This window comes from Petaurus breviceps, unplaced genomic scaffold (assembly GCF_028583685.1).
Source record: "Petaurus breviceps papuanus isolate PSGF00001 unplaced genomic scaffold, PetGlider_PUasm1.0 582, whole genome shotgun sequence".
In the NCBI taxonomy this organism is placed as follows: domain Eukaryota; kingdom Metazoa; phylum Chordata; class Mammalia; order Diprotodontia; family Petauridae; genus Petaurus; species Petaurus breviceps.
This window is the reverse complement of record NW_027186390.1, coordinates 5,454,001-5,466,725: the sequence shown is the minus strand read 5'-3', so window position 1 is coordinate 5,466,725 and position 12,725 is coordinate 5,454,001.

Sequence of the window (12,725 nt, the reverse complement as noted above, 5' to 3'; positions counted from 1 at the left end):
TCAGAAACCATTTACTGTTGCCAATTTTTTCCCCAACCACGTTATGAAGTCACAACCCACAGTTTAAGAAGCTCTGCTTTAGGTGACTAGATCGTCCTTTAAAGCTATGTAATTCAGTATCCGTCTGCCCTGTCTCAGACTCCTAAAACAAGTTATTTATCCTTGCTGCTTCCACTGACTACCACCACTTTCCTATTTTCAATCCTTTGCCATCTGGTTTCTGCCTCATCAGTCAACTGAAGCTACTCTCCAAAGTGACTGATGGTTTCTTAATTGCCAAATCTAATGTTATCATCCTTCTTGACCTGTCTCATATGTCTGACACTTGACCAGCTTCTGAGTAATCTCTCTGGGTTTTCATGACTCTTATCCTAGTTTCCCTGCCCTAGTACCTGTCCCATTATTTCTCTTTGTTGGTTCATGTGTATTATGTTCCTCATGATTTTGCTCTATGATTTCTCATACTTGATAACCCCATCAGCCCTAATAAGTTTAACTATTGATGTCTAAGCATCTGACTCAGGTTTATGTGTCCAGCCCTAGTCTCTCCCTTGATTTTCAGCACCACACCAATCAGTTGCCTATTGGGCATTTCAAAACAGAACTCATTCTCTTTCCTCCTACCTCTTTAGACTTCTATATTTCCATCAAAGGCACCAGCATCCTTCCAGTCTTCCGAGTTTATACGGTCAGTTATTTCCCTGGACTCCTCACTCTCATGCTGTAATCTTGCTGTTCCTAATTTAACCCCCTCTGTCCACTGAGAACTACTGCCCCTTTCTAATTGGTAAACCCTAGTTTGTAAAGCCTTACACATCCTGATCCTAAGCCCATCTTTCTCTGCTAGTGCCTTCCCTCCCTAACCTTGTGCTTCTTTTGCATATATTTGTATTAACTATGCTGTTTATTTTTATATAGGTACTTTTCTCCCCCATTAGAATATAAGCCCCTTATGAAGAGAGATCCTTTTATTCTTTGTGCTTGAATCCTCAGCATTTGACACATTTGCTTGCTTGGTTCAAAGAACACTTATTAAAGAACACTTATATAACCCTATTATTAATATCTTTTGTCTGATATTTCTCCTTCCTTTCACAGGTAAACATAGGTTGCCTATGCCCCTTTCCTCCACTTTGCAGCCCTGTCATCTTGGTTCTGATCTTACTACTCTCTTTCAACTATTCTCTCCAGGGTTATCAGTGACCTTTAAATTTGTCACACCTTTGCTCAGTTCTGATTCTTCCAGACCTGACTGCTACATTTGGCGCTGTTGGCCACCATGTTTTAATCTCAGGATACTATTTTCCCTTGGTTCCCCTCTTGCCTGACTACTCCTCATTCTCTTTTCCTAGGTCATTCATCATCCATATCCCATCCACTGTACTTCACCAATTGCAACCCCATTTGGTGTTTTTGCCTTCTCTGCATCCTTTCCCCTTTTCTCCACTCAGTTACCACCTTCATTCCAGAACTTCTCAACTATGCTTCATCCTTCCTCACTCTAATCCATCCTCACAGCTGTTAAAGCAATTCCTAAGGCTCTTCTTTGACCATGTCTTAATAAACTCCAGTGCCTTTAGGTTCAAGTATAAACTCTTTGACTTTTAAGTACATTAGACACCTTGGCCCAACTTTGCTTCCTAACCTTTTGTTACTCTCCTTGCATTCCCAAGTTCATTCAGGGGGGGGGACATTCTATACCTCTGTGCCTTTACACATTCTATCACCCATACACAACATGTATTCCCCCTCCCCTTGGCCTCTTGGAATTTATTAAAAACTGCTCATGCACCACCTTCAATGTGAGGCCTTTCCTGCCCTTGAAGACTACCTAGTATTTATTTTATGTGTGATTCATATGTACATGCTGTCTGCCCTGGTAGGAGGTAATCTTGAGGCCCAGGACACCCATTTATGTCTTTGTATCTCCAGTGCCTGACACAAAATAGCCCTGAATAAATGCTTGTTGATTGATTGAAAGTCTGCTCCACTTCATTTTTGCTCCAGAAACTTGTTATTCAGGAATTCTGCTGGGTCCAAGAGGCTTGGTTCCGAATTCCTTCGTGGTTCTCCCACTGCTGTTTTGCATTCTTCCAACTACAGGTTTGACCTTGGAATTCCTCATAAATGTCATCCATTGCCATGGCTAGAAGGTGGTTGCTATTTCACTTTCTCACCTGGGATGTCAGAGTTACTGATGCATAGCTGAGGTCATGGAAATCTTCACAGACATGGTGGCACCTGATGAAGAGAGGGACTTCAGCAAAGCGAATGTGTCCATCAGTGACTAAACGTTTATCAAGCACCCGCTATGTGCCAAACTGTTATGCTGAGGGCTGGGAATACAAAAAGAGGCCAGACAGCCTCAAGATCAGTGGAGGAGACCACAAGCAAACAAATGTGTGACCAAGTTCTAAGTGTTTCATAGCACCTGCTTCAGTCACTTTTGTGGCTATTGGGATGAATTGTTCTGGCCTGCCCATTCTGTCAGGGAAAGTCTTCACATGCTTGGGGTAGACATCCCTCTAATTCAGTGGTGACTTTGAGGCCTGTCAATTCCCCTCAACCTGGTTTAGCTTGTCTGCCAAGACAATTTACTGGGTGTGGCCTCTGCACATGTTAGAGTTTCCTGGAGCCACAGGCAAGAGTTATCAGGCAGGGATAGATGAGCAGCCCTGAAAAGGGCTTGGCAAGCTATCACTCCAGAGATGCTAGATGTAACAGAACACCCCATATACCCAGGTAGTGCCCTCTACAGAAACAGAGAAGTTAAAAGGTGGGAAGGAGTGCAGATACAATGGGGGAACAAGGAGTAGTCCAACTCCACTGCTCAACCCATGAGCTGAAGGAGATGAGAGAGAGTGACGCCAGTACTGGAAGGGGGTGACCAGGGAAGCTGTTTCATCGTGGGGTGCTAAGTTTCGATAATAGCTAGAAGAAGGAAGGGGGGGTGGATATTTAGGATGAAGGGAAGTTTGTTGCCTATGGAACAGGCATTCCAGAAGGCACAGTGGAAGGGGGAGGGTAATGTTTGGTTGGAACTTTGTACTGGGAAGGTTGAGAGGAATGAGAATAAGGAGTGCAGTGGTGGGGTTTGGGGAATGGGCTTTGGATGATGACCTGGAGTTCAGAGTCATTGGGACGTGTACGGTATGACCAGGTATAAGAATGTTCATCACTGAGCTGAAGGTGTCACTCTTCCCAAAGGAGGCTGATGACCTGGTGGCATGAGATGGAAGAGACAAGGTCAAACAGGAGACCCCATTTCATTATTCTTCCCTCAGAAGACTGGAAATTAGGCAGTAAAGGGCATAGAGGGAGAGAGTCAAACCTGCACGGTAAGAGGAAGCCCCATTCCTCATGGACTTTCCCCTTCTTTTTCCTTCAAAGGACAGGAGCTGAAGGAGATGGAAGGCTTGAGGTCAAAGGTAAGGTTGCTCTTCTTTGCACAGTGAAAGTTTCCTCACGGTTGGCCTGGTCCTACCTCTTGCTGCCTTCCCTCAGGAGACATAAGAAGCCAGAGGAGAGGACTTAGAGCAATGTCCAGCTCTTCTCTGAAGCTAGAGATGGCATAAGGAAGGGACAAGGTCAAATGGGAGTCCCCATTAGGCAGTGCCGGAGGAGGTCAGAGACAGTAGAGGAGGAAGTTACTTAAGGACACACAGGTGTTGCCTGCCTAGGTCCCTTGCCACCTTCCCTCAGGGAGAAGAGAGCAGATGAGTTCAGGATGAGACTGGGGAACAAAGTTCAATTTGACCAGAACCTGGACTGGGAGAAGGGGAGTGGTGTAAAAAAAAGGCTTGAATGATGACTTAGATGCAGACTAGAGAAAACTTCAAATGGGCAGAGTCAGTGGCACAGTGGATCTGACTTGGGTAAATCATGAACTCTGTCTACCTCAGTTTCCTCATCTGTAAAATGGAAGCAATAGTAACACCCAACTCCCAGGATTGTTGTGAGGATAAGTGAGATTATATTTAAGTGATCTATAATCCTTAAAACACTATGCAAATGCTAGTTATCATTTTGTGGGTGGGGAAATTGTGAGCCAGGGCGGTTGCTATATGAATGTTAGTTATTATTGTTACGCTATAGGCAACAGGAGGGCACTAGGGCTTTTCATGATGAAAGGAGTGTCATGTCAGAGCCGTGCAGATGGGAAGATTATGTTGGTGCCCTTATGAAGGAGATATTTAAAACTGGAGCCCAGAAGACTGATTTAAGAGGCTGTTGGGCTAATAACAGGAAGAGCTTGAGGGCATGAGCTCAGGTGGTAGTAGTAGGAGTGGAGAGGAGACAGATGGGACAGGGGTTGTTGAAGGAATTATAGCTAACATTTTAGATAGATTTGCAATGGTGCTTCACATCCATGTCTCATTGGATCCACTTAACAGAAGGTAAGTGCTAGTATTCAACCCATTTTTCTGTGGCTGACTGAGCCACACATAATAAGTCAGGATTCAAAACTCAGTTCTTCTCTACTCCAATTCTAACACTCTATCCCCTGCCCTATTAAAGCACTCAGCAGACTGCCAAGGAGGAACTCTTGACTGAGCCTTTCTTTCTCGTCCCTTCCTACTGTCCCTAATCACAATGTGCCTTCCTTGCCGCCTATTCCACCAAACCAGGGCAGCAAGGTGGTGAGGTAGATAGAGTGCTGGAGGATGACTCATCTTCCTGAATTCAAACCTGGCCTCAGATACTAGCTGTGTGACCCTGGGCAAGTCACTTCACCCTGTTTACCTCAGTTTCCTCATCTGCAAAATGTGCTGGAGAAGGAAATGGCAAACACTCCAGTATCTCTGTCAAGAAACCCTAAATTGGGGGGGGCGGGGCGGCTAAGTGACACAGTGAATGGAGCACCTGCCCTGGAGTCAGGAGGACCTGAGTTCAAATCTGGCCTCACATACTTAACACTACCCATGTGACCTTGGGCAAGTCACCTAACCCCAAATGCCCTGGCTTCCCCCCTCCAAAAAAAAAAAAAAAAAAAGAAACCCAAATAGGGTGATAAAGAATCACACATGACTGAAACAAATGAACAACAGTAACAACATTCCCCCAAACTGTCAATTGGGCTGCCATAAGACTACCCAAAATGTTCATTTGGTTAAGAGCTGAGTGTGTGGCCTTGCCCAGGGGGCTTTGATTCTGACCAGGGCTCTTTTACATTGCAAGGGACAAACTCCAGTGATAGAACATGAGCCATAATACCCTTGGAGCCATTCCACATTAGGGGACTGATTGCTCTGTCTAGAGGAGAGGCCAGCCTTGAGCCAGTGCACTAGGATTTCAGGGATCCAAGAGAGGATGAGAGCATTTACTAACCCCTTCCTATGTGTGCCAGACTCTGTGATAAGCATTGGGAGGAGAAAAATAAGCAAGTGAGACAGCCCCTGCCCCCAAGGACCTTACAGCACATCAAGGACATCTGTGAAGAAGTGGGGAGTGGGCAGGGGAGTGGCGGTGCTGGCAAGGGAACGATTCAGGCCAAGAGAAGAGAGTCAAGGCAAGAATGAGGAGAAGTATGGCTGGAATCTCTCAAAATGAATGTGTGTGTGCAGTTGCACAGCAGAACTCAGAGAAAGCTCCAGATGTACAGCCTGAGTGCCAAGAAAGCCTTCAAGTACACCAGCACGGAGAAGTTAGAGAATCTGCCACCTTTGGTCCTAGGCAGTGGGTGCTATGGATAGGGCACTGTCTCTGATCCTTGACTGTTCAATAACAATAACAATCCCTAACAATGATAGTGCTTTGGATGTGCTAAGTGTTTTACAAATATCTTATTTGTTTCTCATAAAAGCCTTACATTATTATCCCTGCTTTACAGTTAAGGAAACTGAGGCAAACAGAGGTCAGCTGACTTGCCAAGGGTCACACAGCTAGTAAGTGTCTGAGGCCGAATTCGAACTCAGGACTTCCTGATTTAAGGCCCAGGACACTATCCACTGTACCACCTAGCTGTCTCAGTTAATTTCTCTAAGCTTCAGTTTCTACTTCTGCAAAGTGAAGGAATTAGATGAGATAGTTTCTAGGGCCCCTTCTGGTTCTAGATAGGTTAATTATTTCCCTCTCTGTCAGACATGCTTATCTCCTCTCTAGAAGTTTAAACTGGGGACTAGCGAGGATGGGGTTACTTGCTATCTCAAGCAAAGCTGGTTAGTCTTCAGGAAAGTACACTATATTATTATGTATATGTAAGACACTGTGGTAAGCTCTGGAGATGCAAAGAGAAAAATTTAAAACCCCTGCCCCCAGAAAAGTTTTCACTCTATCAGGAGGGACAACGTTGATACATATAAGAATATACAACATACAGGATACCCCAGATGGCTGGTGGAGTTTTAAGGTTAAAAGCAACATAAAAAAACTTAAATACACATTTAAGCTTAATATGTACTAAAGTTTTAAAATAACATGTAAATTTAATTCTATAATTAAAGTTCTGTGATTAATATAAAAATAAGCAAAAGATAATTTGAGGCATTATAGGCATGGGGACAGCCCATGTAAGACATGGCTCTGTGAGATGCAAAGGCGTGGATGAGGAACAGAAAGGTTGGTTTGGTTGGACAACAAAGCTTGGGAAGGATAGAAATGTATAATATCTGAAAAAGTAAGTTGGAATCAGGTTCTGAGGGCTCTAATGTCAAACAGGAGTTTGTATTTGACTGCAGAAATGACAGAGTTAACAGTGAGATAAGGTTCCTTCCGTGGAAAATGGATTGAAAGGGGGTAAAGCTGGAGAGGGAGATTTTGTCAAAGTACAGGTGAGAAGTGATGAGGACCTGAACTAGGGTAGTTGTGGTATGAGTAGAGAGGGCTGTCAGATGTGGGAGATGCTGTGAAGGAAGAAATCAGTTGTTGTTCATTTGTGTCCAACTCTGGGTGACCCAGTTTGGAGTTTTCTTGGCAAAGATACTGAAGTGGCTTGACATTTCCTTCTCACTCAGCTCATTTTACAGAGGAGTAAATAGCAGCAAACAGGGTTAAGTGACTCACCCAGGGTCACATAGCTAGCAAGTGTCTGAGACCAGATTTGAATTCCGGAAGATGAGTCTCCTGACTACAGGCCCAGCACTCTATCTTTCAGCTGACTGGAAATTTTAAGGTGAGAGAGAAGGAAAAGTTAAGGGAAGACTTCAAACTTTGAACCAGGTGGTTAGAAGGATAGTGGGATCCTTGAAAGAAACAGGGAAATTTAGAAGAGGAGTAGAATTTTGGATATGATATCTTGGAAAAGAAGGTAGACTTTTCTTGAACCTGGGTTCAGATTCATTCAGTTGCTTACTTGCTGTTTGACCCTCTTAAGTTACTTAACTTCACAGTTTTCTTTTTTTTTTTATCAAATGCTTTATTAACTTCTACTTTACATCATTCATTTCCACAACATTTTGAGTTACAAATTTTCTCCCCATTTCTCCCCTACCCATTGCCCCAAAAATAGCAGTCCCACAGGATATCCCCTCCTCCAATCTGCTCTCTCCCATATCTTCTCCCATACCCCCTCCAGCTTTCCAGTAGGGTACAGTGGATCACTATGCCCCAGTGCCTATATATCTTATTTCCCATTTACATATCAAATAATATTGATAATAGTATATATATACATATATGTGTATATATTTTAAACATTTGATTCTAAAACTTTGAATTCCAGATTCATTCCCTTCCTCCCTTGTCACCCACCCTTACTGGGAAGATAAGCAATTCAATATAAGTTGAACACGTTTAGCTATACAAAAAATTTCCGTAGTAGATATATTGTAAAAGACTGACTATATTTCCTTCCCTCCTATCCCACCTCCCACTTGTTCTATTCTCTACTTTGATCCCGTCCTTTTTCAAAAGTGGGTGCTTCCAACTTCCCTCTCCCCAGCCTGTCCTCCCTTCCATCATCCCCCCTTTTGTTCCCTTCCCCCCTACTCTCCTGTAGGGTGAGATACCCTATTTAGTGTGAATGTCATTCCCTCCCCTAAGCCAAATTCAATGAGAATAAGGTTGACCCATTCCCTTTTGACTTCCTGTTCTTCCCCTCCATTGTAACCATTTTCCCTTACCTCTTCTATATGAGATAGTTTACCCCAATCTGTCTCTCCCTATCTCCTCTCATTATATTCCTCTCTCACCTCTTAATTTCACCTTTTAAATATCATCCCTTCCCATTAAACCGGTCCTGTGCCCTCTATCTATGTATACCTGTATACATATATATATACACATTCACATATGTATTCATCTGCCCATATACCCTCCTATATAGACATATATGTATTTGTGTGTGCGTGTATATATATATATATATATACATCTATTCCTTTCAATTATTCTCATACTGAGAAAGGTTTTATAAGTTACAATTATGTTTTTCCATGTAAGAATGTAAATAGTTCAACTTTGATAAGTTCCTTATGATTTCTTTTTCCTGTTTACCTTCTCATGCTTCTCTTGCTTCTCGTATCTGAATGTCAAATTTTCTATTCAACTCTGGTTTTTTCAGCAAGAATGCTTGAAAGTCCTGTATTCCACTGAATGACGATATTTTCCCCTGAAACATGATACTCAGTTTTGCTGGGTAGGTGACTCTTGGTTTTAATCCCAGCTCCTTTGCCCTCTGGAATATCATATTCCAAGCCCTTCTATACCTCAGTGTAGAAGCAGCCAGATCCTGGGTTATCCTGATTGTGTTTCCACAATATTCAAATTGTTTCTTCCTGGCTGCTTGTAATATTTTCTCCTTGATCTGGGAATTCCAGAACCTGGTTATGATATTCCTAGGAGTTTTCTTTTTGGGATCTTTTACAGGAGGTGATTGGTGGATTCTTTTAACCTCTATTTTGCCCTCTGGTTCTAAAGCATCAGGGCAATTTTCCTTGAGAATTTCTTGAAGGATGATTTCTAGGTTCTTTATTTGATTGTGACTTTCAGGTAGTCCAATAATTTTTAAATTGTTTCTCCTGGATCTATTTTCCAGGTCAATGGTTTTCCCAATGGGATATTTCACATTGCTTTCTATTTTTTTTTCATTTGTTTGGATCTGTTTAATAGTATCTTGATTTCTCATAGTCATTAGCTTCCATTTGTTCTAATCTAATTCTGAAGGAATGATTCTCTTCAGTGAGCTTTGAGATTCTTTTTCCATCGGGCAAATTCAGCTTTTTAAGGCATTCTTCTCCTCATTGCCTTTTTGAGCCTCTTTTTGCCCTCTGAGTTAGTCTATTTTTTTAGATGTTATTTTCTTCAATCAGGTTGTTGACTCTCATTTCATAATTTTCTTGCATCATTCTCATTTCTCTTCTCAATTTTTCCTCTACTTCTCCTATTTGGATTTCAAAATCCTTCTTAAGGTCCTCTATGGCCTGTAACCAACTCATATTTTTCTTGGAGCTTTTGGTGCAGGAGTTCTGACTTCACTGTCTTCCTCCTGTTCCATGCTTTGATCCTTGCTGTCCCCAAAATAGGATTTTGGATTCCTTGTTGGATTCCTCTGTTTGTTTTGCTTCCCTTGTTTACTCATGTTGCCACTCGATTACTTGATTTTGGGCTTTTTGCCACAGTAGAACTCTGCTACCAGACAGGGGAGCTTCATCTCAAACACTGGGGTTTTCTCAGCTGCCAAAGGTATTAGTTGGGTGCCCTCTCTGAAGCCTCCACACACTCTGGCAAGCTGGTCACACACCCCAGGACCTCCACCCTAGACTGCAATCCAGATCCAAGCAGGTTAAAGCAAGAGCGATTACCCCTAAGACTGGTGGTTTGGTCCCCCTACAATCTGTAAGCCAGGAGCTGAAGCTGCCACATGGCAGTGGCTACACGGCTGCAGTGCCTCAGCTGCTTCTCTCTCCAGGGGATAAAGGCCAACAGCACTCCCAAACTACTGGATCCCAAAGTCCACATTGCACTGACCTCTCACTTTGTCCTTAGCATCTATGGGTTGATAGCTCTGGAATCCACCACAGCTGCTGGTGATCTGAAGTCCCTCCTGCTGGTGGCTGGTCAGGCCCACCCTGGGGCTAAAACCTCTGGCTGAGGCAGGGCTGGGGTTGGCTCCCAGAGCACTGCTCTGGCCACTTGCTGCCGGTCTGTCAGGCTGTCTTCAGCGGGAGGTTAGCTTCTCTGTGTCATTTTCTGGGTTCGGTAGCTCTAAAGTTTGTTCAGAGTCACATTTTACATGAATTGGAGGTGGTGGGAGCCAGAGCCCAGCAGAAGCATTGTTCCTACTCGGCCATTGACTCTGCCCCCAACTTCACAGTTTTCTTATCTTTAAAATAATGGAATTAGAGTGAGTGCTTCAGGACCCTTTAAATTCTAAAGTATATGTATATGTAACACACAAGGCCTTTATAATAGCTACCCTAAGGGATGCTCTTTGTGCCTTGAATGATCATAGAAAAGCAAACAAAAAATATGAGCCTACAGCAATATGTTTCCTTATTTCCTCTAGTCAGCTAGACATTTTCATGCAAAACCATTTAATGAAAAAACAAAACAAGAAAAATGCTAAGAGAATGTTCTCCCCCAGCCCCAGTAAATGTAGGACCCACTATCCCACAAATAGACATTAAAAGTGGGTTGAGTGGAAATGAATAGGGATCGCATTCATGGGGTACATGCATAAGGAGCACATACCCATGACATATGTATGGAGGACCAGCTCATGCCTCCATCATCTCAAGGCCACTGGTGTCCTCTGGAATTTTCACTGAACTCCTCTCAATGGGCTGCTTCCTATTTACTCCATACCATTGCTTCAGGGCCACCCTCTGGACATCTTAACTGTAGTTGGCCAGGTTAGAGTGGCTAGAATCTCTCCCTCTTAAGAATAGACAGAACCACCACTGGGAACTAACAGAAGTCAAGATGAGCATCCCCGGGCTAAAATTGTCTTTCCTTTTTTTATTCCTATGTTGGGTGGATTCATGTCACCTGTTAGAGATAGCTATGTAACTTGAATGTGAGGGTTGGCTCAGGAGGTGACTAGGTGGTACAGTGAATAGAGCACTGGCCCTGGAGTCAGGAGGACCTGAGTTCAAACCCAGCCTCAGACACTTAACACTTACCAGCCGTGTGACCTTGGGCAATTCACTTAACCCCGATTGCCTTGCCTCTCCCCCTATAAAAAGCAAGAAAAATAAAATAAAGTAAAGAAGCTTAAAAAAATAGATTATTAGTGAGGGTTAGCTTATTAGTGATTTTATGTTTGATGACTGACTGACCCACCCATGGGAATTTCTTGCCATAGGGAAGTTCCTTTGTACCCAGCACCTTGTTTAAGTCAACTTCATTTAGGCAAGGTTTCAAGGCTCTCCTAATCACAATCCATTTAGCAAACTTTATCTCATCAAGGTATGCAAAATATTCTAGGCTCTCCTGATCATAATCAGTTTAGTAAACTTTCTTAATTAGCAATGTCCTTGTGGTCAATAAGTAATTTTTGGGGGTGTGGGGGCGGAGCTGTGAAGTCTACCACTTGTTGATTGACTTCTAAGGTCCTATTCCCTCTCAGTCCCTGTGAATCTACCCAGCAAGAGCAATCAGATAGAAGGGCAGGGAGACAGTGTTCTGAGCCCTCCATTAGTGTATGCATCCCTATCTGTTGCCTGAACCATCTCCAGGGCTTGCCTGTGGGACTGGAGGCCTACAGAGCTGAGTGTTTGCTTGTCTGAGAGTAATAAACTGCCAAACTCATAATCCTTGAACTTTATATTTCCTTTTGACCTCTAAGATTCCTTCAAGCTCTAAACCTATAATTTTATGACAAATGTGAGAGATACTAGGGATACAGGAATAGAATTTGTTGGCTAACCAGTTTGTGTAGGGTACACTTCCCTAATTGTCTTCTGCCCACCATGCCTGTATGTGCTTGCCAGATCTCAGAGTCAAAAGAGTTGACTGCCATGCTTCCTCTAACCTCTCGTCTTAGAGTTGCAAAGAGTCAAAGGCACAGGCAAGGCTCCACCAAGGAACTGGCTGCCCCTCTACCATATGACTGTACTCTGCCTGAAGTGGTTCACAAGAAGGTGGCTTATGGGCAACAAAGGTAGAGGTGAAACTCAAAGCCTGTTTCCCAGTACTCTAGGCAAGTTCTTCTCAGGCCTTGGTCTTGTCTTGTGGCTAGTCTTGAGGTCTCTCCCCGGATTCCACACCCACTTTGTCACAGGGCAAGAATTCAACTTAGGGTAATGTGGACAGCATCACCAAGAGCATTGTACAGTCTACAAGTCATAAGATTAAAGGATCATAGAACCAGATCTAGAAGAGACCTCAAAGGCCATTTAAGTCAATACTTTCATTTTATAGACAAGGCCCGGGAGATGTTAAATGCTTCATCCAAGGTCACATAGGTAGTAAATATCAGAGGTAGGATTTGAACCCAGGTCTTCTGGTGGCATAGTTAGTGTTCTTTATTTTTTTTTTTTAATTCTGAATTTAACACCAAATAAAATGGATATTTCTGTATACAAAGCAGAACAGAGAAGACTATACATAGAACTGGGAGTTCTTTTTATATACAAATTACTTCTTTTAAATATATAATAAATTTAAAATGTAACTTTCAAAGCTTTTCTACCTCCCTGTGTTTCCTTCTGGTGTTTTCTTCTGTGCATTAAAAAAAAAATGCTTCAATTGCTTCCTTCCTTTTTCTCTCTTTTTCTTTCTCTTTTCCTATTTTCCCCTTCCTTTCTTATTCCATTCCTTCCTTCCCTCCTTCCTTCCTTCCTTAC